Source organism: Lissotriton vulgaris, chromosome 7 (genome assembly GCF_964263255.1).
Source record: "Lissotriton vulgaris chromosome 7, aLisVul1.2, whole genome shotgun sequence".
Taxonomy (NCBI): domain Eukaryota; kingdom Metazoa; phylum Chordata; class Amphibia; order Caudata; family Salamandridae; genus Lissotriton; species Lissotriton vulgaris.
In genome coordinates, this window is record NC_141695.1 from 1,442,103,190 (window position 1) to 1,442,126,645 (window position 23,456).

Genomic DNA, 23,456 nt, shown 5'->3' on the forward strand with positions numbered 1-23,456 from the left:
CTGAAGGCTGAGCCTCGCAGTCCCGGAGCCGCGCCTCGCGCCTCCTCTGCGGCCACGCAGATGTAATTCCTCCTCTCCTTCAGGGCAGAAAACGATAAACAGGCAGCAAGCTACTCCTGTAGCAACGTGGAAACAGAATGTCTGGCAGCGAACCTCACAGCGAGCGGCACCCGCGTAGCGGGTGCCGCGAGAGGTTAAGAGTGATTTGATGGGGGCGGGGCACTGGGAGGGGGAGCGGCTCGCACGGGAAGAGGCAACAGCTGATGTAGCTGAAGGCTGAGCCTCGCAGTCCCGGAGCCGCGCCTCGCGCCTCCTCTGCGGCCACGCGGATGTAATTCCTCCTCTCCTTCAGGGCAGAAAACGATAAACAGGCAGCAAGCTACTCCTGTAGCAACGTGGAAACAGAATGTCTGGCAGCGAACCTCACAGCGAGCGGCACCCACGTAGCGGGGGCCGCGAGAGGTTAAGAGTGATTTGATGGGGGCGGGGCACTGGGAGGGGGCGCGGCTCGCACGGGAAGAGGCAACAGCTGATGTAGCTGAAGGTTGAGCCTCGCAGTCCCGGAGCCGCGCCTCGCGCCTCCTCTGCGGCCACGCAGATGTAATTCCTCCTCTCCTTCAGGGCAGAAAACGATAAACAGGCAGCAAGCTACTCCTGTAGCAACGTGGAAACAGAATGTCTGGCAGCGAACCTCACAGCGAGCGGCTCCCGCGTAGCGGGGGCCGCGAGAGGTTAAGAGTGATTTGATGGGGGCGGGGCACTGGGAGGGGGCGCGGCTCGCACGGGAAGAGGCAACAGCTGATGTAGCTGAAGGCTGAGCCTCGCAGTCCCGGAGCCGCGCCTCGCGCCTCCTCTGCGGCCACGCAGATGTAATTCCTCCTCTCCTTCAGGGCAGAAAACGATAAACAGGCAGCAAGCTACTCCTGTAGCAACGTGGAAACAGAATGTCTGGCAGCGAACCTCACAGCGAGCGGCACCCCTTATCTTATTGCTTTTGCGCCATTTCAAACTTTTTACTTTTCATAGTGGGCTTCTCAAGCTCCAGCTCATGCTCTCTGGTTTGTCACATGTTCTCCAGCTCCTCTGGGGACAGATTTTGAGATGACACACTGCAGATCCTGAGCTCTGAAATCCTCATGCAAACTCTGGGCCTCAACACTGGGGGTTTCTAGTTGGCAGTGCTTTTCACCTTGTTCAAGTAGTGACCCTTCCTTCTAGTCAGGATAAGGGAGTTACACACCCAGATGACCCCTGCTCACCCTCTTGGTAGCTTGGCACGATCATCCAGGCTTATCTCAGAGTCAATGTGCCAAGTATTTGTACCACACACACAAACACACACACAGTAAAACAATGAAAACACTACAAATGGACACCACACCAGTTTAGAAGAATAAACAATGTTTATCTAAACCAAACCAAGACAAAAACGACAAAAAGCCAACATACAGAACTTAAAATGTAACTTTTAAAAGGTTTAAGCAATTTTGTCCATAGAACTCTATGGATGCGGTGATTTTACACAAAGTAACTATGATGCGTCAAAATTCAATACAAAAAACAGCTGCAAGAGGTAATGCGCCGGAAACACAAGTTAGGCATTGATTCCTTAGTCCTAGAGGAGTGAAGGGGTCAGTTCTTCCTGCACACAGTTGAAGTGTTGCATCAAAATCTTAACATGAGGGGAAGCAAGCAGTCAAATTTCGGAAACGCTGTTTTGCTGCTTGGCTGCGGGGCTCTGTTGATGTAGAAGAGGCCCACAGGGACGATGCGTGTAAAAATGCATGCCGTCTTGGTTTATGCGGTGGAAAGTGAGGCACTGCGCCGATTTCCACAGCCGCAGACAGGTAGTGCTCCGGTACCTTCAGCCGCACAGCAGTGCCTGCATGGCAGTTGGAGTAGGGGTATCGGACGCCAGAGACTCAGTGCTCTGGACTAGGGCTGCAGTGGTTCTTCGGGCCACGAGCAGGTGCTGTGTCAATTTTTCAGCCGCACTGCAGCGATGCATTCGTTTTTGAACTGCACAGCAAGTTTGCTGCAGGAAAAACAGCCTTGGATGGGCGATGCATGGTTTTTTCAGATCTTGAAGCAGCAGAGTAACCTCCATGGGCCAAGAACTGGAGTTGATACCACTTAGCAGGTCAGAACTTCCAGCAGTGGAGTTCAGGAGAGCTGCAGATGAAGCCTTTGATGGCCCTGAGATTTTCGACAAGAGGCAAGTATACACAAGCTCTTGGAGAACCTTGGAAAAGAAAGGTTCAAAAATCAAAATCCAGTTCTTTCACTGCCCACAGACAGGAGCAGCAACTTCCTCCTGACAGTGATTCAGCTCTTGTTCTTGGCAGAGTCCACAGTCCAGAGGTGTTCTAAAAATGTGGGGTTACAGGTTCAATACTTATACCCCTTTTGGACATTAAAGTAGGCATACTTCTTCAAAGTCTTTGTTGTTCACAAGATCCTGCCTTGGCTCCATACACACTTCAAGGTGGTGGAGACAGCATTGTTAGAGGACAGGCACAGCCCTATTCAGGTGTCAGTGACAACTCCTCCCACCACTCTAGCTCAGGAGGACCCATCAGCCTGGGGAAGGGCCATCAGCGTATGCAGGGTGGAGAACCGGGCCTTATGGGCCTGGCGGCGCAGGGCACGCCTTAATCCCCGAGTTCACCTGCCTTGTATAAAACAGAGACACGAGACACTCCGTTGAGCGTGGAAGCCAGGTTTATTAGCTGCAGCTAAGCACAGTTGTCCCAGAAGTTACACATGAGGTGGATTCTCAGGAGACTGCCACTTTAATCCGTGGCCAACAGTCTTTTATAGGAACATATTTACAACACCTTACTCCTTCCACATACAAAACGAACCAATGAGAAAAGTTGGAAAACAAACTATCAGGTGTCTCAAATACGCCACTCTCTCAGACCCAGTGTGCTACCCCTCCTGACAAATTAATCAGTGATGGCGTCAACAATCCCTTCTTGCAGGTGGCAGGACGTATTTGTGTGCCTCAAAGGATAGGTATGCAATAGGAGCATACAAGGAGAGAATAGCGAAGGCCAGTCGGATAAGATAGTATAAGGAAAGAATAGGAGAAGGCAAATAGTCGGCCGAGACAGGGATCAATCGAACCAGACATGGATTAACGAACTCAGCCAGACCCTGACATCGGGTTTCATGGACAAGGGCAACGGAGTTACTTTTTAACTGAAAGGACACATAGCAGCTGGAAACGCAAAAACACATCGTTCGCCGTGCTGCCTGAGTGTGGGCAACACAAAATGGGGGCAGGACACAAAATGGCGGCTAGATACAGGGCGAAATCAGAAATCGTAGAACCTCAAGGGCACACTTCAGCTCCCTTTGTGTGACTGTCTAGAGAGAATGTACAAACAGCCCCTGTCAGAGTAAACCAGACGTTGATTCCACAGGCAGGCAGATACAGAGAATAATAAAGCAAGAAAATGCCCACTTTCTAAAAGTGGAATTTTCAAACACACTATTTAAAAACTAACTTCACTAAAATATGTGTTTTTAAATTCTGAGCCCAGGGAACCCATACTTTAAATCTCTATCCCTTCCCAATTGACAGTTAAGATGTTACAAGGCAGCTCCAATGATAACCCATGGAAGAGATAGTCCTTGAAATAGTGATTAACGAAATAGACAGTATTTCACTACCAGGACATGTAAAATATACCAGGACATGTCCTACCTTTCTCATACACTGCACCCTGCCCATGGGGCTACCTTAGGGGGTGCTACATGTGGTAAAAGGGAAGGGTTAGCCTTGGCAAGTGGGTGCACTTGCCAAGTCGACATGGCAGTTTGAAAACGGCACTCACAGACACTGTAATGGCAGGTCAGAGACAAATTTACAGGGCTACTCATATAGGTGGCAAAACCAGTGCTGCAGGTCCATTATTTGATTTGATTTACAGACCCTGGGCACACACAGTGCATTTTACTACAGACTTACCAGTAAATAAAATATGCCAATCATAGATAACCAATCATAATCACAATATAAATAGGAAGCACTTGCACTTTAAGACCGATCAGCAGTGATACAGTGCCCAGAACGAAAACCAGCATAAAGGAGGTCCAACACACAGTCAAAAAATACAGGGGGTAGTGGCAAAAAGACAGGGGAAACTACAACAAGGATACTCCGTCTAACACAAACCATCATAAAACCATCAACTCCAAGAAGAAACTAGTTGTCTTCCTCTTCACTCCATTCGACCATTCTCCACACAGCCAATGCAATAATAACTGCTGGACACTTCTATCATGTTTTGGCAACTGGTTCTGATGCTCTTATAGCACTTAAACTGTTTACTGTCAGAAACATACCAGGCCTCATGGATGGCTGACACCCAAAGTAAATTTTCTAAAATCATTAAAAAGGACCCTTGACAAGCTCCGGAAGAAAGCTCACAGCAACAGCAAAAAACTAGGGGCCTTATTTATGAGGCCTTGTGACTGTCTTGCGCTTCCGATACGTCACTTTTTGTGACGCATCTGCTGCATAAAACATGCCCCCTGTTTCACCCTATTTACAAAGGGACGCATCTAAGCAGATGCATCACTTTGTAAACCCCTGTGCTACATTATACCTGTGTCAGGTATAATGTATGCAGCGTGGGCTTTCCCACGTAAGTAAGCCTCATAGAAGTGATTCAGTGAAATCTACGAGATTTCACTGCACCACGTCTAGGGTGCAAATGTGTCAATATCTTACGCCTGCCTCACAGCAAGCGTGAGACTGACTCAGACCCTTTCAGATGGGGCTTGCCCCATGTGAAAGGACACATTGCTGGAGTTGCGTCAATTTTGTGACACACTCCAGCAATGCGTCACTTTTGCACCTACAGATATGTCAGAAATACTGACGTATCTGTAATTCCTTGCGACATGATGCGTAATACAGAAAATATGATGCATCCATCATGTCGCAAGTCACATGGAGGGCGCATTGAGAAGTGACGCATCGCTGCTTTCACGCAGCGGTGCGTCACTTCTCATAAAGGAGGCCCTAAATATATCTCTCTAAACACACTGCAATATCAATAATTCTACTGCGAAGAATAAAAACAGCAGAAAAAACACTATTCACACTCCATTTCAACAGTCTCATGCCAACAACATAAAATCTTCAATCCCTCAACCCAGAGTATACTGTTTTGAAAATGATAAAGTCCCAATATCACTGAGATTCTTTGGAAAACTATTTTATACAAAACGCCAGTGACTTTGAAAGTTACTTTGATATTAACAAACAGCATTTTGGCACGTTTGCTAAGGCCTCTAACTAACCACAAACCAAACTACAGTCTGAAATACCTGCTTGTTGACCCTCCATCACTAGAAGGCTTGTTGCAACAAAATAATAGCCTTTAGTTCAATGCGGGCACCAGAGGACCCTTGCCCAGCTCTTGTTCTCAGTGATATTCTACTTAAAAGCTCTGCGGCCAACTTGGGCAAAACCAAATGTAATCATTCATTAGCAAGTAACACCTTCCAAAGGGAACTCCAAATAACACATATTAAACCTAAACAACCAAGTTCTGGTCCATCTGATCGCAAATAACTACTGACCAATAGCTAATGCCCTTTTGTTAGGCAATCTGATTGAAAGACTTGTATTCAAACAAATATCACCATTCAACATGAGATAAAAACCTGCTGCCGGACAATCAAAATGGATTCCATCCTGGTCATGGCATTTAGGCACCTCTAAGTGCAACGATGGATACTGCCAAAGCTACAATTGTCGCTGCGATAGTGGTTCTGTTAACACACAAATCATTCTAAAGCTAGGTTGATGTATCATGGGAAAATGATAACTATAGCCAACTGGGGCAAACAGTAAATTCTGGTAATGCTTATTGTGCGTTTGTGCAACATGGTCCGAAACAATTGAACATGTTTTTTTTTGCCCTAGTTATCGTAGTATAAAAAGAAAGTGGATTGCCCAGCTCTGCCAAAACCTTGGTGTCAAAGACTTCAAAGAAACTCCTAGAATCATAACAACTGGCAACAAGCAATTTGTGGTTTTTGCAATTTCCTTGGGGCATATTCTCAAGGACTTATCGCCAAGTTATAATCACTTTAATGCAGCAAAAGGGGCAAAAGACGTATTGCCCCATTCTGAAGCCGGTGCAAACTGCAGAAATTGCCAGTTTTCCAGCTATAGCTTCCACAAAATACATTGACACGGATGAGTGCAACAACTAACGCTAATGATATGCAGAGTAGGCGTTCCCGTGCATAAACACACAAAAACACCACTTCGCGATATTCTCAATGGCCAGCCAGATCTGTGATGCGATCCAAAAACAGGTGCTAAGGCGCGTTAGAAGCAGGGATTTAACACCTGTCTTTTACTGGTGTAAAGTAGGACGACTACCTGCAGTAGGAAAGGGAGCCCAGCCCAGAGCCACATCTGAAGACCAAAACATGTCATGGAGCCAGTGATCATGCATCTCGGAGACCCAAGAGGGCCACAACACCCACCGCCACCATCCTAATGCCCCCCTGGACCACCCTCCCACCGACTACCACTGAGGCAGTGCAGAACAGGACAGCAGACGTTCCGAAAACAGCATGGCTTCTCAGCTACACAATAACAGAATGTGGGGAGAGGTGGGAACCAAGTATGTGTGAAGGAGGCAAGTCACCCATGAATAAGAATGCACACAATGCCAAGTGTGGTGGTGATGTGCTGGACAGACCTCCGTATGCACAGCACAGACCTGTCCATGTGTACACAAACTGCTGATATTTGCAGTGTTGTGAACGGTGGACGAAAGCATGTTACCTCAGGCAGTGGGGAAGACCTTGGTCATGTATCTGTGTTGTCCCCCTGTGTCGTAAGTGGAGTGGGCCGGTCCGGCGTACCCAAGTCCAGTGTAGGAGTGAGAATAAATAGGCTGGGACTCTGGGCGTGGTTCACTTCCGGGATGGTCAACGTGTCTGCCAGGCTAGGGTGGACGCCCCTCACCCTGGTACAAGGCTGCAGCTGTGATCCCTGGCCTCCTCAGCCGATTTCCGGCATCCACGATACAGGCCCCCAGCGGCATTATGTCTGTGCTGACTACTGCCTTCGACCTACACTGCCGTTAGCAGGGCTCACAATTCGAATCCAGTCTTGATTAATTCATGGCGCAGGCCAGTAGGTCACAGACATTGCTTCCAGTGTGGCCTGCACAGACGACGCATCACCGCTGGCCGCACTTCACCTAAGCACCTCAGGTGCCACTAACTCTGTGCACCACAAGTCAATGCCACATGGCTGTGGGCCCCTACTGATCTCTGCCTCCAGCCTACACTGTGGTCAGCAGGGCTCTCAATTAAAATCGAGTCGCGATTGCAGATGACTTAGTCCAGTAGGCCACAGACATTGCCACCTGTGCGGCTCCCCCGGACCACGCATCATCGCTGGCCGTGCACCCCCTGAGCACCTCAGGTGCCACTAATTCTGTGCAGCACAAGTCAACACCACGTGGCTGTGGGCCCCTGCTGACCTCTGCCTAAAGCCTACCCTGCGGTCAGCAGGGCTCACAATTCCGATTGAGTCGTGATTGCAGATGACACAATCAAGTAGGCCTCAGACATTGCTATCAGTGCGGCCGGCAATCACCACGCATCATCGCAGGCCGTGCCCCCCCTGAGCATCACAGGTGCCACTAACTCTGTGCACCACAACTCATGGACCCTTTATGATTCCGTTAAGTTCTGTGGACTGCTGACGCAACAATGTCACCTCAGGCAGTTTGGAAGACCTTGTACGATGATGATGAAGATGAGGGAGGTGTAAGACACACCACAGCAGCTGCAGCAGGAATATCCCGAATCAAATCATTGACAATTTCATCACATGAGCACGCTCAGTCCTTGTGCCCCTACCTCAGTGTGTGAGTTATGATGGGTTTACATCTAGTCGCGCACTGTTCACTTGGTGTGATACACCTTCAATATTTGTTTGAAAACATTCCACTTAACTCTATACCATGTAACAGTTTCATGTTTTAATCCAACATTCACTTTGTTATAGTATGCTATACATTTTTCAGTCAATATTATTCAGTTCATCATATCAACAAATACATCATGTGATTCTCCATTACTTTTGTTCAACTTTATACAATACTCATTTCATAGTATTTTAACAACAGTTTCATGATTGTGCCCAATGCATTTCGGTACTCATAGGTACCTTCATCAGGGGCCAGGCTGTATGGGTACTTCACTGCGCCTGAGAGCACGTTCTTTTACTGTGTTTGCTGTTGATAAGCTGCTGATAAGCTGCCAGTGTGTTTGTGTTTCCTCAGTTCTTTCGATATCCGCTCTGTACTAGACGTCCTGCCCACTCGTACAATACCGATGTTCTCTCAGCTTAATTCAGTGTGCCACAAGTCATGGCCCCTTCTGATTGAATATTGGGTGACCTCTGTACTTGCTCTGGCTAACTGCATGATGATTCACAGTTGTTTGTGTTATGTTGGTGCTTTCTGTTTCTGCTTTATTGGTGATCACTGTTCAAGTTGTTGCCAGCACCAACCACTCCCTGAGGGCTGGCTCACACTTACCCTACATCCTTCCAGCACAGGCGTCACTGGATATGTGATCCTGGTAATAAAAAAGGTCCGGGCGCCCATGCCCGTAGCCAGTTCCACTATCTAACCAAGTGTGTCTGTGTGGCCATTATGTATGAATGATGGCTCCTGGCCCTACCACATTACATTGTTCTGTGGACAGCGGATGCAACTGTGTCACCTCAGGCAGTGGGTAAGAGCTTGGACATGTAGCTAAGTCCCCCCCCCGCTGTAAGCAACAATGTTGCAGTGTAGCATGCCCCCAGAGGGCGGGTTCGAGTAATGAAGGAGTGCAGTGCATGACCGCTCGGGGTCCATGATCAAATATGCCAAGTGTTGTGTGTATCTGTATTGCCGCTGCAAGAGCCAAATGCCTAGCCACATTAGTAGCGCCTGTTCAACCAGACATGTACTCTACATCTGTGTCCGCCCTATACATACCATAGGCCTACACTCACGTGGCCACCACCTTCAAAGGCCAACATCAAATTGTCGTTGTCAGGATTTTGGACTTGCGCAGACAGGCATGACAATACTGTGCTGTAGGAATGCAAGTGATGCAATCGCGCAGCGCACATGAGTAAATGGGTTTGGGGGATGAAGGAGCAGCTTTTAGGCAACGTAACACACAGTGATGCCGCTAATATGCCACGTGCAAGACATATCAAAAATGAATCCCAAAGTCGCACTTATCCCATCCAACCCCCAAAAAGCCACTTCACATTTCATGAATGCAAGCAGATTACAAATTTACACTAGGGATTAAAGCTCCTTTGTCTGAACTATTAGGCAGAAGCACATCTGCACCTCCGACCTTGGAATTGCATGTGCCCGGCAACCCCTGACAGATACTATAGCAGCTGATGCAGACTACCACACTACGCACAGACTGATGAGAAACCAATGTATACACACCCCACACATTGGAGTCCTTGCATGAAGTTATCTTGGATGGAATGGCCCTCACTCTTACTCCCACAACATCCCAGGCATACAACCGGGGCACACTAAAACAACTCATTGATCCGAGATGTGGCATTTCATCCACAGGACTGACACAGGTCAGAATAGTGCCTCTTCAACAAGAGCAACTAACGCAATGGTGAACAACCCAGACACATGCACAACCCCTGTTACGGGGAGCTGTACCATTCACGAATGCTGCATTTACTGGGGGCCCTGCCAATGGCAGTGCTGCGGATCAGTTAACGGCTAAGTTTCCGCCTTGCCAACGTCACCTGCGTTCAGCCTGTGTTGCATTGTTGATCCTGCATATTCGAGTGGTCCATGGATGTCTGCCTATCCAACAGGACTGTAGCGGAACTGGAATTTGACATGTGTGTCACCGTGATACCCATTTATGGCATGCCTTGATACTTGGCATACATGCTAGCAGCAGGACCTTCGAGATTGCACAAACCCTTGTGTGCAGTGACCACATTGAACCGCCCCCCTAATGGGCTGTAGTGCTAATTGGTGAAAGGAGGTGGACGCAGCACCTCTGTCTGGACCTGCTAATGGATCAACTCGCCGTCCTGTCTGATGAAGTCAACAACGACCTCATGTTGGAAATGTTAGCCTACGACGCTACAACCGCTTGCATGGACGAGTAACTACGTACCTGCAGCCCCAACAGATTGGAACACATTGCACATGTCCCGACACCTTGTTGCATCTTAGAGATCTGGCCACATATCCTACAACAATAGTGGACATGGCTGCATTCACCTGGACTCCGATACATGAGCGGACAACAACGCGGCTTAACACACACCTGTGAAAGGTGAGGCACTCCCCCAGAGTGGGCAGCAGTGCTTGGCAACGTTCCTCATTCTGACATAATGATGCATTGGTCTGCATGTTGTGGCACTTATCTTGCCAGTACTGACACTCATGTGCTAATAAAGTCTACGCACCTTCACTTGTATTCAACTGTGATGAGTGTTGATTTGATTGATATTGTGTGTCTCAATGCCTATCTGGGTCACATCCATACATGCACAGTGATAGCACTACCCAGGGAGTACCTTTTTGTGGAAACACTGACCCTACATTCATCCATACTTTTATTCTTGATAGATCATGGCCATGATACATCTGTGTGAATTGGAATGTTTTATTCACATTCAGTGGAGTTTTGAAGCTGGACCAGTACAGGGGCATGCAAAGCCCGCTTTCCATTGGGGGCCAACCAGAGACCTTTCAGGATTGACAAGTTCATAGAGAGTGAAAGACTACAGTCCGCAGTGTGATTGCTGTGTCATTGGTAACCAAACCAAATATGGCAGTCCATGTCGAGGTCGAAGGTGAGTGTCACTCAGTGTATAGGGGGACAGTGGGAGGTGTTATTCCAGGGCGAGATGCGGAGGGCAGAACCAACCTGAACCGGGCCCTATGGCGGAGGTGAATACTACCACTTCATTTTAGCCACCAAGCCAGATTCATCATCATCTTCGTCCTCTGATGTGTCAGGTGCCTCACATGCGGGTGGTGGTGGTTTGTCTGAATCACTGTGTGGCAGTGACACATCAGGGTATCAGAGGTGGAAAATCTGCCACACTGTGTGGCACTGACACTTCAGGGGGAGGAGATGTGGATGTAATAGTAGCAGCAGCATCCATCCATGCCAGGCCTTGTGGTGGCAATGCCATGATGAGGATATGCAGGCCATGGAATATCCCAGCTACATCTCGCTGGTGTGCAGCCGCAGCAAACATTCTTTCCACCTGCATCTGCTCCAAGCTCTCCATCATTCTCCTTATGTGTCCCAACTCACAGATGACATGGCTGGGGCCAATCTGACTAGGCAGCTGTTCTTGGCTCAGAGCCATGACTTCAGAGATGTCAGCCATAGCTTGTTGTAGAGCAAATAGCGAACAGTGGGTGTCCATTAGGGACTGTGAGTTGTCCCTGATGGGACTTAGACACCCACATATGGCATCTAGTTTGGCTGCTATGAGTTCTAACCCCACCCACAGCTGGTCAGACATCTCCCCCTGGCACCCTAACACACGGTGTTGGAAGGCCATTTGTTGGTTGTTGGAGTCCTGGGAGACAGCCATGGTGGTAGGGGCTTCCAGCTGTATGGCCTGTGTGGGGTCTCATGGATGCAGCTGGGCTGCCCTGCTCCTGGAGGTGGGGTGCCGGAGCTGTCCCTGAGATGTTGGAGTGCGTCGGAGTGGATGTTGGGGAAGTCCTCTTCATCATCAGTGCTGAGTTATTGGGTCTGCTCTGCAGGAGGTGTTGATTTTCCCTCTGCAATGTGAAAGGGAAATTCAGATTGACATTGTGTTCACATTTATGTTAATGCATTGTACAGGTTTACTGTCAGACTGCATGGTAATGTACATTGTGACTGTTTATGAGGAGACGCCTATTTAAAGCGGGACACTGGCATTTCTACACCATCAGGGATGTGAGGTTGTACTTGTACATTGTCATCTCACAGTTTTCTGCTATGCCAAATGCGAATGGCCATTTTCGGCACACAAGCAGCAGCAGTTGTGTTGTCCATTCAGTTGTGAAAGTGTTGCAGTTTGTACTACATTGTTGTCCATGTTGGGGTGCTCTGAATCCTTTGTGTTTGCGCTGCATTGTGGATACGTTGCCCCTAAAGCTCTGACTTGGCTGGTCCTTATCCCTTTCAAGTGGTGTGCCTTTCACTTCTGTGCTTATACAGTGCTGAGATGTTGCAAACTTGCATAACTTGGGCTCTAGGTCGGAGTTGTAACTCTTGGGCATGGTTTGTCCGCAGATGTGCTATACTTACTTGTGTATGTGTGCCATTGTGCCCATCTATCCCCATACCCCAAGTCCCTGGTCGTTACTCACCCTGTTGCTTTTGGCTCAGGCCATTTTGTGCAGTGTCCGGTCCCCCAACTCCTGCCACCGTCTCCCCTATAATGGTCCCAGGCTGGTCCTCCATGGGGCTTGTGGGGTTCTGGTTGTCCTCTGTATTTGCTCCGGCTACCTCCATGGTGCTTCGCAGTTGTTTGGGTATTGTTTGTGTTTTTGTTTGCTGCATTTCTAGTGATTTTGGCTGCCTGACTTGTGGGGCTTGCAGGCTGGCGCTGCTTCTCGCTGGATTTTTTATCGCAGTTGTGCCCATTGCAAGTTTTTTTGCGTTGGGGTTTAGATTTTTATCCCCGTCCAGGGACTTTTATTGCGGACATTTGACAAGTTATCGGGATACTATCGCATGTCACGCCGTTGACACTGAGTTATTGTCCCACAATAGACGGCGATAACAGAGATTGCGTTAACCGATTTTGGCGATGATTATCACTCGTTCTTGAGAATATCCCCCCTTGTTCTTAGTGGCCATGTGAAGGATCAGGCAAAGAGCACTTTCAAATATGCTGCATGTATACTATTTGGTAGCTAACCTGTGTGCTACAAGACATTTACATTTTTTACTTTTATGTGTATGTAATTTTAGTAACATTTCTGTTGTCATTTTATTGTCTTAAAGTTTATTTATCTGCTATTTTTAAACTAACTTCACATGTTTGTATTATTATGACCTTTGATGGTGATAATTTGCCGAATAAAGTGACTTTGACTTTGATTACTAACAATTAATTGCAGATGTTCTCTGACCACCTCTTGTTCGATATCTTTAAAATGGAAATTGTTACAATGGGACAGAACATTAATTTACCACTATATGTAAACTAGAGAGAAATTAAAATGAAGCTCCCAGACAGCTTCACAATCTACTGACACAGACCCATATCACAGCTGACCTTTGCCTCTACAGTGGCTCCCAGTAACTGAACGATCCCCTTTAGAGCAGTGTGTATAATTTACAAAGCAATGCATGAATGAAGACAATTTTCCTTCTAAAAAAAGTTAATGAACAATGCCAAATTAGATCTCTGCAAGGGTGGGCGACCCCTGTATTGATTGCTTCACCATTCTAAAAACTCAAACTGGCATTACTTTCTTCTCCAGACAACCACATTTTGGAACCTAAGGCATTCTTGAATAAGAGGAATTGGCAATTATCTCCAATTATGGAAAGACCTGGAACTATTTGGCCAATTCTATTTGGCCTCGAAATCCTTTTCAAGTGGTGTTCCTCAGGGCTCCTCCCTGAGTCCAACACTTTTTACATCTATGTTGCCCCACTGGCTAAGGTTGTGAAAACCCTTGGGTTAGAGGTGCTGTCCTATGCGGAGACACCCAAATAATGGTATCCATTGCTCATAATGTTAGGGACTCTGCCCTCAATTTCAGGAACTGTGTGCAGGCAGTCTCCTCCTGGATGGTGGAGAACTTTATGAAACTAAATGGAGAGAAGACTGAGGTCCTAATTTTCTGCAGTAAATTGGAGATCTGGTCCGCTGACTGATGGCCGGACAATCTTGGTGCCTGCCCTTGCCCGGTTGCACACGGAAAAAATCTAGGGGTTATTGTTGATAACTTACTTTCCCTTAATTTCCAGGTCAGCAGGAGTGTCCACTTGTTTTGGGATCATTAGGATCCTTAGAAAAAATTCCCATTTCATCTCCTTTGAAGCACGCAAGCAGGCTATTATTGCCTTGGTAACGTCCAGATTTGACTATTGAAATGCCCTTTATTTGGACAATAACAAGGGTCTAGTGCGACGTTTGCAGATGGTGCAAAATGCTGCGGCTAGGCTGGAGATGAATCTTCCGAAATTCCATTCAGTCACAGCCTCCATCAGGTCACTGCATTGGTTGCCTCTGGACCGTATTATCCTTTTTAAAACACTGTGCCTAACTCATGATGCCTTTTATGGGTCAGGCCCAGAGGGGATCAAAGCGGTTTTCCAGCGGTATGCTGCTAGCAGATTGTTCCGGTCCTCAGACAAAAATTTGTTAACATTACCAAGGTTTAGGAAGGTACAGCCTTTTCCATGGTTGTGCCAGGCTGTGGAACTCCCTCCCAGAAGAGCTTTCTAGTTAGGTGTCTCATTCTCTCTTCAGGAAAACTTTAACAACCTGGTTCTTTTCACAGACTTCAGTATGATCATGTTATGTGGTCTTCATCCTTCAGTCTGCAAATAGCGCCTTGACGCCCTTGGGCTAAGTTTGCGCTCTACAAGTTCAATACTCATTCACTCACTTCCAATCATTTTAAACACAAGATGCAGACAATCATCTTTACAGCTCGATACATAGGTATGTGCAGCTGTGTCTTTTTCCATGTTCTATGCAAAACGTCATGCTTAAGCAGGGCATGTCTGATGTTGGCCCATGTTGGAAGCATGTGTTCAAACATCATCCACCTCAACCAACATCTTGCACGCTATGGGGTCGATACCGATTCAGGAAAAACCGCTTCGAATAGCCGTTCAGAGTGTTTTTCCGATACGAATCGTACCCTGCAATATCCCCCGTACTTACGACGAAGTACGATTCATACCAGGAGCTGGACTTCGCACAAATCGTACAGAGACCGTACGAATCAAATCCCCGTACGAATCTCCCTCAGAACCCGCTGTACGCGACATCTGTGCGGTTCGCGGCTGTTTTTTCCGACCCAGCAAGTACGATACGTTCCGGGTACGCACTGTACGACCCTTTTTCTACGGGAGCTGAAAACAGCTGTAAAAGCAGAGTTTGCCCCGAAACAGGAACAGAACGGCCCCCCGGGTACAGTGCATACACCCCATGATCGCAGGGGTACGGTGCGTACCCCTGCGATCATGGGTGTATGCACCGTGCCCCTGTGATCATGGGGTGTACAGTGTGTATGTGATTGTGTGCTTTTCCGTACGAATCACCCTTACCTGACTTGGACTGTACGAATCGCGTTCTCATACCCCGGTCCGGATCGTTCTCCTCGGGTCGTACTTAATGTTTACGATTCATACGGAGAGGGCTCCGGATAGGAATCGTACAGACGTTTTTTTTCCAGGATCGGAATCGACCCCTATATGCACTATCTAACATTCTTCCAACCCTAACATTTTTCCAACCCCATAATTACGGAAAGGCCCCCAGGAACCAATGAAAATATTAGTCTTTCCTGGCCTCATCAGCAGTATGAAGCTCTATACCAATGCTACAGTAGAATACAGTGCATTTAAGACAGTATACTTGATTTTAGCATCATAGGCTATTGTAACATGATTTGCAGAGTTTTACCAGCTAATATCAGTTCACAAATAGGTAATTTTCTACCTTTAGGTACCTAAATGTTTTCAAAATGGACTGTGATTGTAAGTAAAGTGTCATGTGAAAGCTGTACTCCCTTGGTTTTTATACCAGAAAAGACCTTTGTGCGCAAGCGTCAATAACACGCAAACTTGATGAATCTTTGTTTATAATTTGGCTTTCAGCAACGATGCGGTACCCCGTTCCTGGGTTCTGGAGCTTCAGCCTAGCAAACTTATTTGTTTTTCAAAAGGAAACTTCAAAGCGGAAAGTTTGTTTTTTTATAATTAAAATACAAAAAACCCGAACACTATGTGAATTTTCTCCAAGAATTTGAGTCGTAGATGTATGAACCGTACCCCTACGATCATGGGGTGTACAAACCGTACCCCACGATTGTAGGTGTACAAACTGTACCCCATGATCGTAGGTGTACGAACCGTACCCCTACAATCTTGAGGTGTACGACCCTTACCCCATGATCGTAGGTGTACGAACCGTACCCCATGATCATAGGTGTACAAAACGTACCCCCTACAATCAAGGGGTGTACGAACCGTACCCCATGTAATTGTGTGGCTCTCCGTACGAATTGCTCATGCGCGACGTTTACCGTACAAATCGCGTACTCATTCCCCGGTCCGGATCGTACTTGTCGGGTCGTACGGCATGTTTACGATTTGTACGGTTCACTTTCAGGGTCCGTATCATACGGATTTTCCCTTGCTTTTCGTACGGTTCGCAACGATTCAGATGTATTTTTTTACTACAGATCGTACTAAGCGATTAGGACGGATGTGTACGATTTGTAAGGAAACGGCTACAAATTCGAATCGTCGTACGGATTTGTTTCCCGAATCGGAATCGACCCCTTTGTGTTTTTATTATAGCGGGTTGTGGGTTTATCGGGGAATAGGGTGGAAAGTAATTTAATTATAATTAATTAATATATTTTAATAATTATTAATTGTGTTAATTGTTTTTAGGAGTTGGTTGTGGGTTTATGGAGAATAGTGTGTGAAGTAATTAAATTGTAATAAAGTAAATACACATTTTTATTTATAGGTATTGGTAATTATTGTACTGGTAATTAATTATTGATTCATATTTAATTTTTATTAATTGATTATTTGGTAATTATATTAATTGTGTTATTTGTTTTAGGAGCGGGTTGTGGGTTTATAGGGGAATAGGGTGGGAAGTAATTTAATTGTAATAATAATGTAATTAATATGTTTTATTTATTGGTATTGATAATGAAATTATTGTTAAGAAATTATTACTTTGGAAATTCATTTTTAATAATTCATTAATTGATAATTATATTAATTGTGTTCTTTTTTTTAGGAGCTCGTTGTGGGTTTATACGGGAATAGAGTGAGAAGTAATCTAATTATAATGAAGTAACTATACATTTTTATTTGTTAATATTTATAAACAATGTATTATTAATTAATTAATAATTGGTTTTTAAAATTAATAAGTATGTTAATTTTAATCCTTTGCTATCCAACACTTTCCTTACTGTTTCACTCTCCGGAGTGTGAAAAGTAAATTTAACCCCCTCGCTATCCAACACTTTCCCTACTGTTGCACTCTCTGGAGTGGGAATAGTAATTTTTACCTCTACGCTATCCAACACTTTCACTACTGTTGCACACACTGGAGTGGGAATATTAATTGTTACCCCTTCGCTAACCAACACTTTCCCTACTGTTGCACTCTCTGGAGTGGGAATAATAATTTCCACCCCTACGCTATTCAACACTTTCCCTATTGTTGCACTCACTGGAGTGGGATGAGTAAATTTTACCCATTCGCTAACCAACACTTTCACTACTTTTGCACTTTCTTTAGTAGGAATAGTAATTTTATATCCTCCGCTATCCAATATTTTCTCTACTGTTTTAGTTAATGTAGTGTATAATGTATTTTTAAAAGATTGAAAATATTCTATTTTTAAAAATGTTTAAATATTGTTTTTATATTTTTATTTACATTATTGGTGTATGTGTATATATATGTATTTACCGTTTTAAGTAAGTATATATATTATATAAATATGCTTAATTTATTTTTATATTATATGTATGAGTTGTAATTTTAAACATTTTAAAATATTTTAACGATGTTTCTTATAATTATATGGATTATTTACTTTATTTAACATTATTTTTTAAACATTAAAAAAACGATGTTAGGGACCTCCCCTTGGGGAAGAAGCCGGGCCGGATGGCCTAGCCCTGACCTTCTACCGCATGTTCCAATCGCAGCTTCTTTTTTTTTTTAACAATTTTTTATTGAAGTGGATTCAGTATTATACATTATATATCACAAAGTAAAAATTTCACAAAAGCTTATAATTACATTCATTTTCAATTTAACCCAGTATGTAGCAATTTACTCAGAATAACATCCCCAAATTTGATCGAATTTTTTTGTACCCCCGATTCTTTTAGCATATAATTGTTCACTCTCCCTAACCCTTTTCTTTTTTTCAAACCTTTCTTGAAACGTCTGAACTTTTGTTGAAAACCAATTCTGAAGAAATAAAGATCTAGCAACGGCCATTATAATGTAAATCAATTTTGCCAAATAGCTTGTAAATGTGCATTCAGGATCATATCCAAATAAAAGCATTTTTGCATTACATGGAATTAATAACATATAATAAGTTTTTAGAAAAGCAAAGATTTCTTCCCAGGAAAACTTAATTTTGGAACAATACAGCATAATATGAGACCAATTGGCCTGCACGTAATTACAATGTCTAAAACAACTGGCAGATGCATTGTTATACATTTTGGCAATGATTACTGGTGTGCGGTATAATAGCCATTTGCTAAAATAAAGCATTCAACGCCAATTGGCGCCACGCAAGACACAGAAATTAAATTGAATAATAGTTTTCCATACTTCAGTTGATAGTACTAGGTTTTCCTGTGTAAGCCATTTATGGATAACTTTAGAAGTCAACTCATCCTCCCGACCCTGTATCAGGCATTGTTTCCATGCCCCAGGTTTCTTCACCTGATCGTTAACAAAAATATCTAAAGCTAATGGAGAGGAATTATTAGTAATAATGCTGGGGTCTGGGGGGCGGAGCTTGCCGGCGTCCATGGAAGACGTGTGAGCGTTGAGCTCCTCGCCTAAGCCCCGATAAAATCCGTCAAACCTATCCTTTAGGTGCCCAACTGATTCTAAAAATTGGTGTGGACTTCCAGACAACGTTCCTGTCCGGTCGGAGATCTTTGTCTCACTGAAAAACGGTGCAGTGGAGCGTTGCTGGTGCGGCGACAATGCCGGGGCGGACCAGGCTGGCAACCGCAGACTTTCCTGCAGGGCTGCCCGAGCTGAAGACGGACCGGTGAGACACATCTGATACCGGGCACGGATGGCTGTGCAATGCTGGTACGACATACCATCCGGTTGAAGTTTAGCAGGTTGGCGCTTGGCTAAGCGGAGGACAAAGAGTTACGTGTGGTGGTGTTGGTCGCGGTGCTAGCCGCCAGGAACGGTGTTTGACCGATTCCCCTCCCTGGGGGAGATATCCTATTGCCCCGCTGCCTACAAGCTGACGCTGCATCGAGAGTGTGGTGCGGACCGGGATGGAGAGAGCCCTCTGTTTGGCCCTGGGACAGCGTGGTGGAAAGGGAGTGCTTTCACAGTGGAACGGCCTGGCGGCCTATGGTCAGGCCTACTCCTACAGTCCTGTGCACGGCTGCCATTTTGGGTGCGTTTTCTTGCTGCGCAATACACGGCTGTTTGGCGCTAACTGACCCAGCAGCTCCAGTTACCGCCCCTGGCTCCCCCTTGCTGTACATTGCAGTCGGCTGTGAAGCTCGCGTTGATGTCTACCAGGACAGCCATGGGGAAAGGCGACAGGACACAAACCAAACTATCGTTTGACCAACGTAAGGCGAAGGGGCATGAGGTGTCGGCCCCTGAGACTTCGCCGCACAGCGCTCCCCCGGACAGCTCATTGGGTGCGGACATCCGCAAAATGCTGGTATCGATGGAAAAAGGCCTCCAGGACAGCATGGCGGCGATTGGTACTAAGCTCGATGCCTTAACATATCGCATGGATCGCATGTCTGAGAGAGTCGACAAGCATGCAGAACGGCTCGACATGGCGGAGAGACGCCTGACGGAGGCGGAGGAGGCACAATCAGACTGGGATAAAGATCGCAAACAGTTTGGCAGACTCCTACAGGTCATCCAAGACAAAACTGAGGATTTGGAGGCCTGTTCTCGGCGTTCCAACGTTCGCATCACCGGGGTGTGCGGAGACTACCCAAACTGGCAAAATGGAGCTGTTTGTCGAAAAGCTATTGTGGGCACTGCTGGGGGACGACGTCTTTTCCCCTATGTTCATCGCGGAAAGGGCTCATCGCACATTGGGGCCGAAGCCACAACCGGGAGCGCCTCCACGGTCGATCATAGCAAAACTTTTGAACTACCGGGACAGGGATCTGGCGCTCTGATTGGCCAGAGAAAAAGGAGATCTACAATATGAGGGCATGAACATTTCCCTATACCCGGACTTCACGGCAAAAGTGCAGGAGGAGAGGAAACGCTTTGCTCCGTACACAAAGCAGCTGAGAGACCTTGGGCTTGACTACGCTATGATGTACCCCGCGAAACTCCGTATCAATAGGCAGGGGCACTCGCATTTCTTCACTGATCCTACGGAACTGAAAAAGTCCCTGAAGGAGTGGACTAAAGAACGACGGAACAGTCCGAGGAGTCATTGAGAGGATGCTGACACCGCCTCGCATATGGAAGATCGGGAGTGAATTTAGTTGCCGAGCTGGATAGCCCCCAGATGATACGCAGGGCTGAAAGGGGATTTGGACTACTTGTACGGACCCTGTGCGGGGACAGTGTTGCACGACGGACGTTGGAGCGCGGAGTGCGTGTGCAGGCTCACCATGAGACAATTACTGGGTGAGAGCTTTCTGGTTAATGTTCGCACTGCCTTGACTGTTTTAAGGGGGATCGACAGACGTTGGGTCTGCTGAACGCTTGTTTATGCGGATTGTATCCTTCCTCATGCGGGAGTTCACTTAATTGACTGTATGCCATACTATATCAAGGGTGCCGATTGCTACTCGGGGGCAGGATGGAGGGGTGTCTAGGCATAGCAGTAACGGACTGGTGCTGAACTATTACCTGGCTGGGAACCTCTGCCCCTGCGCTTTCGGCCTTGGGCTCTGACAAGAGCCACTTAAGGGTTTGTTGGGTTGTCTTGTTATGTGGGGGGAGGATGGGTGGTAGAGGGGTCTGTCTGACCTGGTTGGGGTGGTCGGCTGTGGGTGGGAGGTTGGGTTTTCTTCTCTGAACAGGTTAGGTATGTTCAGCTGGAGTTGTTGGGATGTTTTAAAGCCTACTACGAGAATGTGTCTGCGTTCCATTGTGTACGAGTTTCCTAAACGGATTATGTTGAGATGGCAGGCACTGAGGTCTTAGAGTTGGAGGGCGGCCCCAACTCTCTTAGAGTACTAACCTGGAATGTAAGGGGGTTGAACGACTACCGTAAACTCCGGAAAGTGATGAGCTATTTACAAAGACACCAAATTGATCTGGCCCTCCTACAGGAGACGCACCTCCCTCTTACCAGCCCTATGCTGACGGCCAGAGGCCTGGGAGGTAATTAAGCAGCTGCGGGCTTCACCACGCATGCCAGGGGGGTGATCACGTGGACTAACCCCAAAGCACAGCTGAAGTTATTGCAAATGGTTGTGGATCCGGAGGGCCTTTATCTAATTGTACGCTGTGTGGGGAAAGGTCATGATTTAATGGTTGTGAATATCTATGGTCCCAATTACGATACCCCGCCTTTTACTCCTCCCTGGCAGACTTGTGCAGACAGTATGTGGGTTCCAGATTGTTATGGGGGGGGGAGGGGGTGATTTCAATTTTGTGTTAAGTCCGGAACTGGATAGGTCGGCTGGCGCGGCTCGTTGCCCGGCGGCCTCTGCGTTGCTTATGCAGACTGAAATGATAAAGCTTGATTTGGTGGATGTGTGGTGTCATAGACACCCAGGGAGGGGAGGATACACACATTACTCAGCCTATCATAACATACATACGAGGATTGACTATTGGTTTGCGTCTCACTCCCTGCTCAACTCAGTGAAGGGGTGTATGATACTGCCCCGTACATTGTCGGACCACTCGCCATTACTGCTGCTGTTGGATGCTCCGGCTAGAAGAATTCCCCCGTTTACATGGAAGTATCCCCCGTATTCACTGTTGGATAAGGTCTTTAGAGGGGAGTTAGCTGAGGACATTGACACATAATTTGAGACCAATGTGGGGTCAGTGGATAGTGTTCAAACACTTTGGGACGCATTCAAAGTGTACATCCAAGGCATGACGATGGCTAAACACTCCGGCGTACTCAGAGCTATTAGGCAGAGACTGCAACACCTAGAGACACAATTATCTGAGCTGGAGCGACAATCTAGACAGGCAGGGAACGCTGAAACTGAGGAGCAGATTAATGCCCTGATAATAGATTTTAACGAGGAAGCTGATAGAGAGGTACAACACATGGGGAAGTACGCCACAGCACGCACCTATGGAGAGAGAGATCGCCCTGGTTCACTGCTGGCACGGCTCATGCGCAACAGCAGGCCGCAGTTGGTGGTTGAGAAATTGATTACATCCAGTGGGGAGGTGGTTACTGAGGAGGGCGATATACTTGCAGAATTCCAGGACTACTACACTAAGCTTTATCAGTCACGGTCTGGCCAGCTAGAAGAGGAAATCGATGACTATCTTAGTTATATCAATATGCCCTTCCTAGCCAATTTTCAGAGGGAATTTCTTATGATGCCAATTCAGAAGGACGAGATTTTGGAGGCACTGGAGGGAATGAGATCAGGCAGTGCTCCAGGTGCTGATGGGCTTACAGTGGCTTTCTACAAGGCTTTCCAAGATCAGCTTATCCCGCACTTGATGGCTCTCTTTGACGATATTTGCCAGCAGGGCAGCATGCTAAAGTCTATGAGAGAGGCGCTCCTTATCACAATACCGAAATCGGGGAAACCCCCCAATGAATGTGGTTCATATCGACCGCTCTCCCTGATAAACGTCGATGCCAAATTGCATGCAAAGGTTTTGGCTGCGCGTCTCGCCATACTGGTCCCCAAGCTGGTTGCTCAGAAGCAGGCCGGATTTGTCCCCGCGAGGAATCTGACATATAATATTCGCACAGTGTTTGGCACCATACAACATGTACGGCAGGAAAATAAGGCAGTCGCTATATTCTTAGACATGGAAAAGGCATTTGATTCGGTTGAATGGCCATTCATGCTCAGGGTTCTGAGGAAATACGGCCTGGGCGAACCTTTCTTGCAGATGCTGGGGGCCCTATACTACAAACCGTCGGCTATACTGAAACTAGGGACTGCGGTCACCGCCCCAATAGCAATCAGTAGGGGTACCAGGCAAGGTTGCCCCCTTTCCCCTCTTTTGTATGCACTGGTAGCGGAACCACTGGCGTGCGCAATCAGGGAATATCATGGGTTTGAGGGGATTAATTTCCCCACTTACAAGATTGGCATCTCTTTGTATGCCGTCGATACACTGCTGTATGTAAGGGAGCCGGAAGTAATTGTAATTGTAAATTGTAAAAATTGTAAATTGATACTTGTATAGCGCACTACTCACCCGCAAGGGTCTCAAGGCGCTTGTACGAATACCGCTGTGGAACCCATCCTGGCTTTCC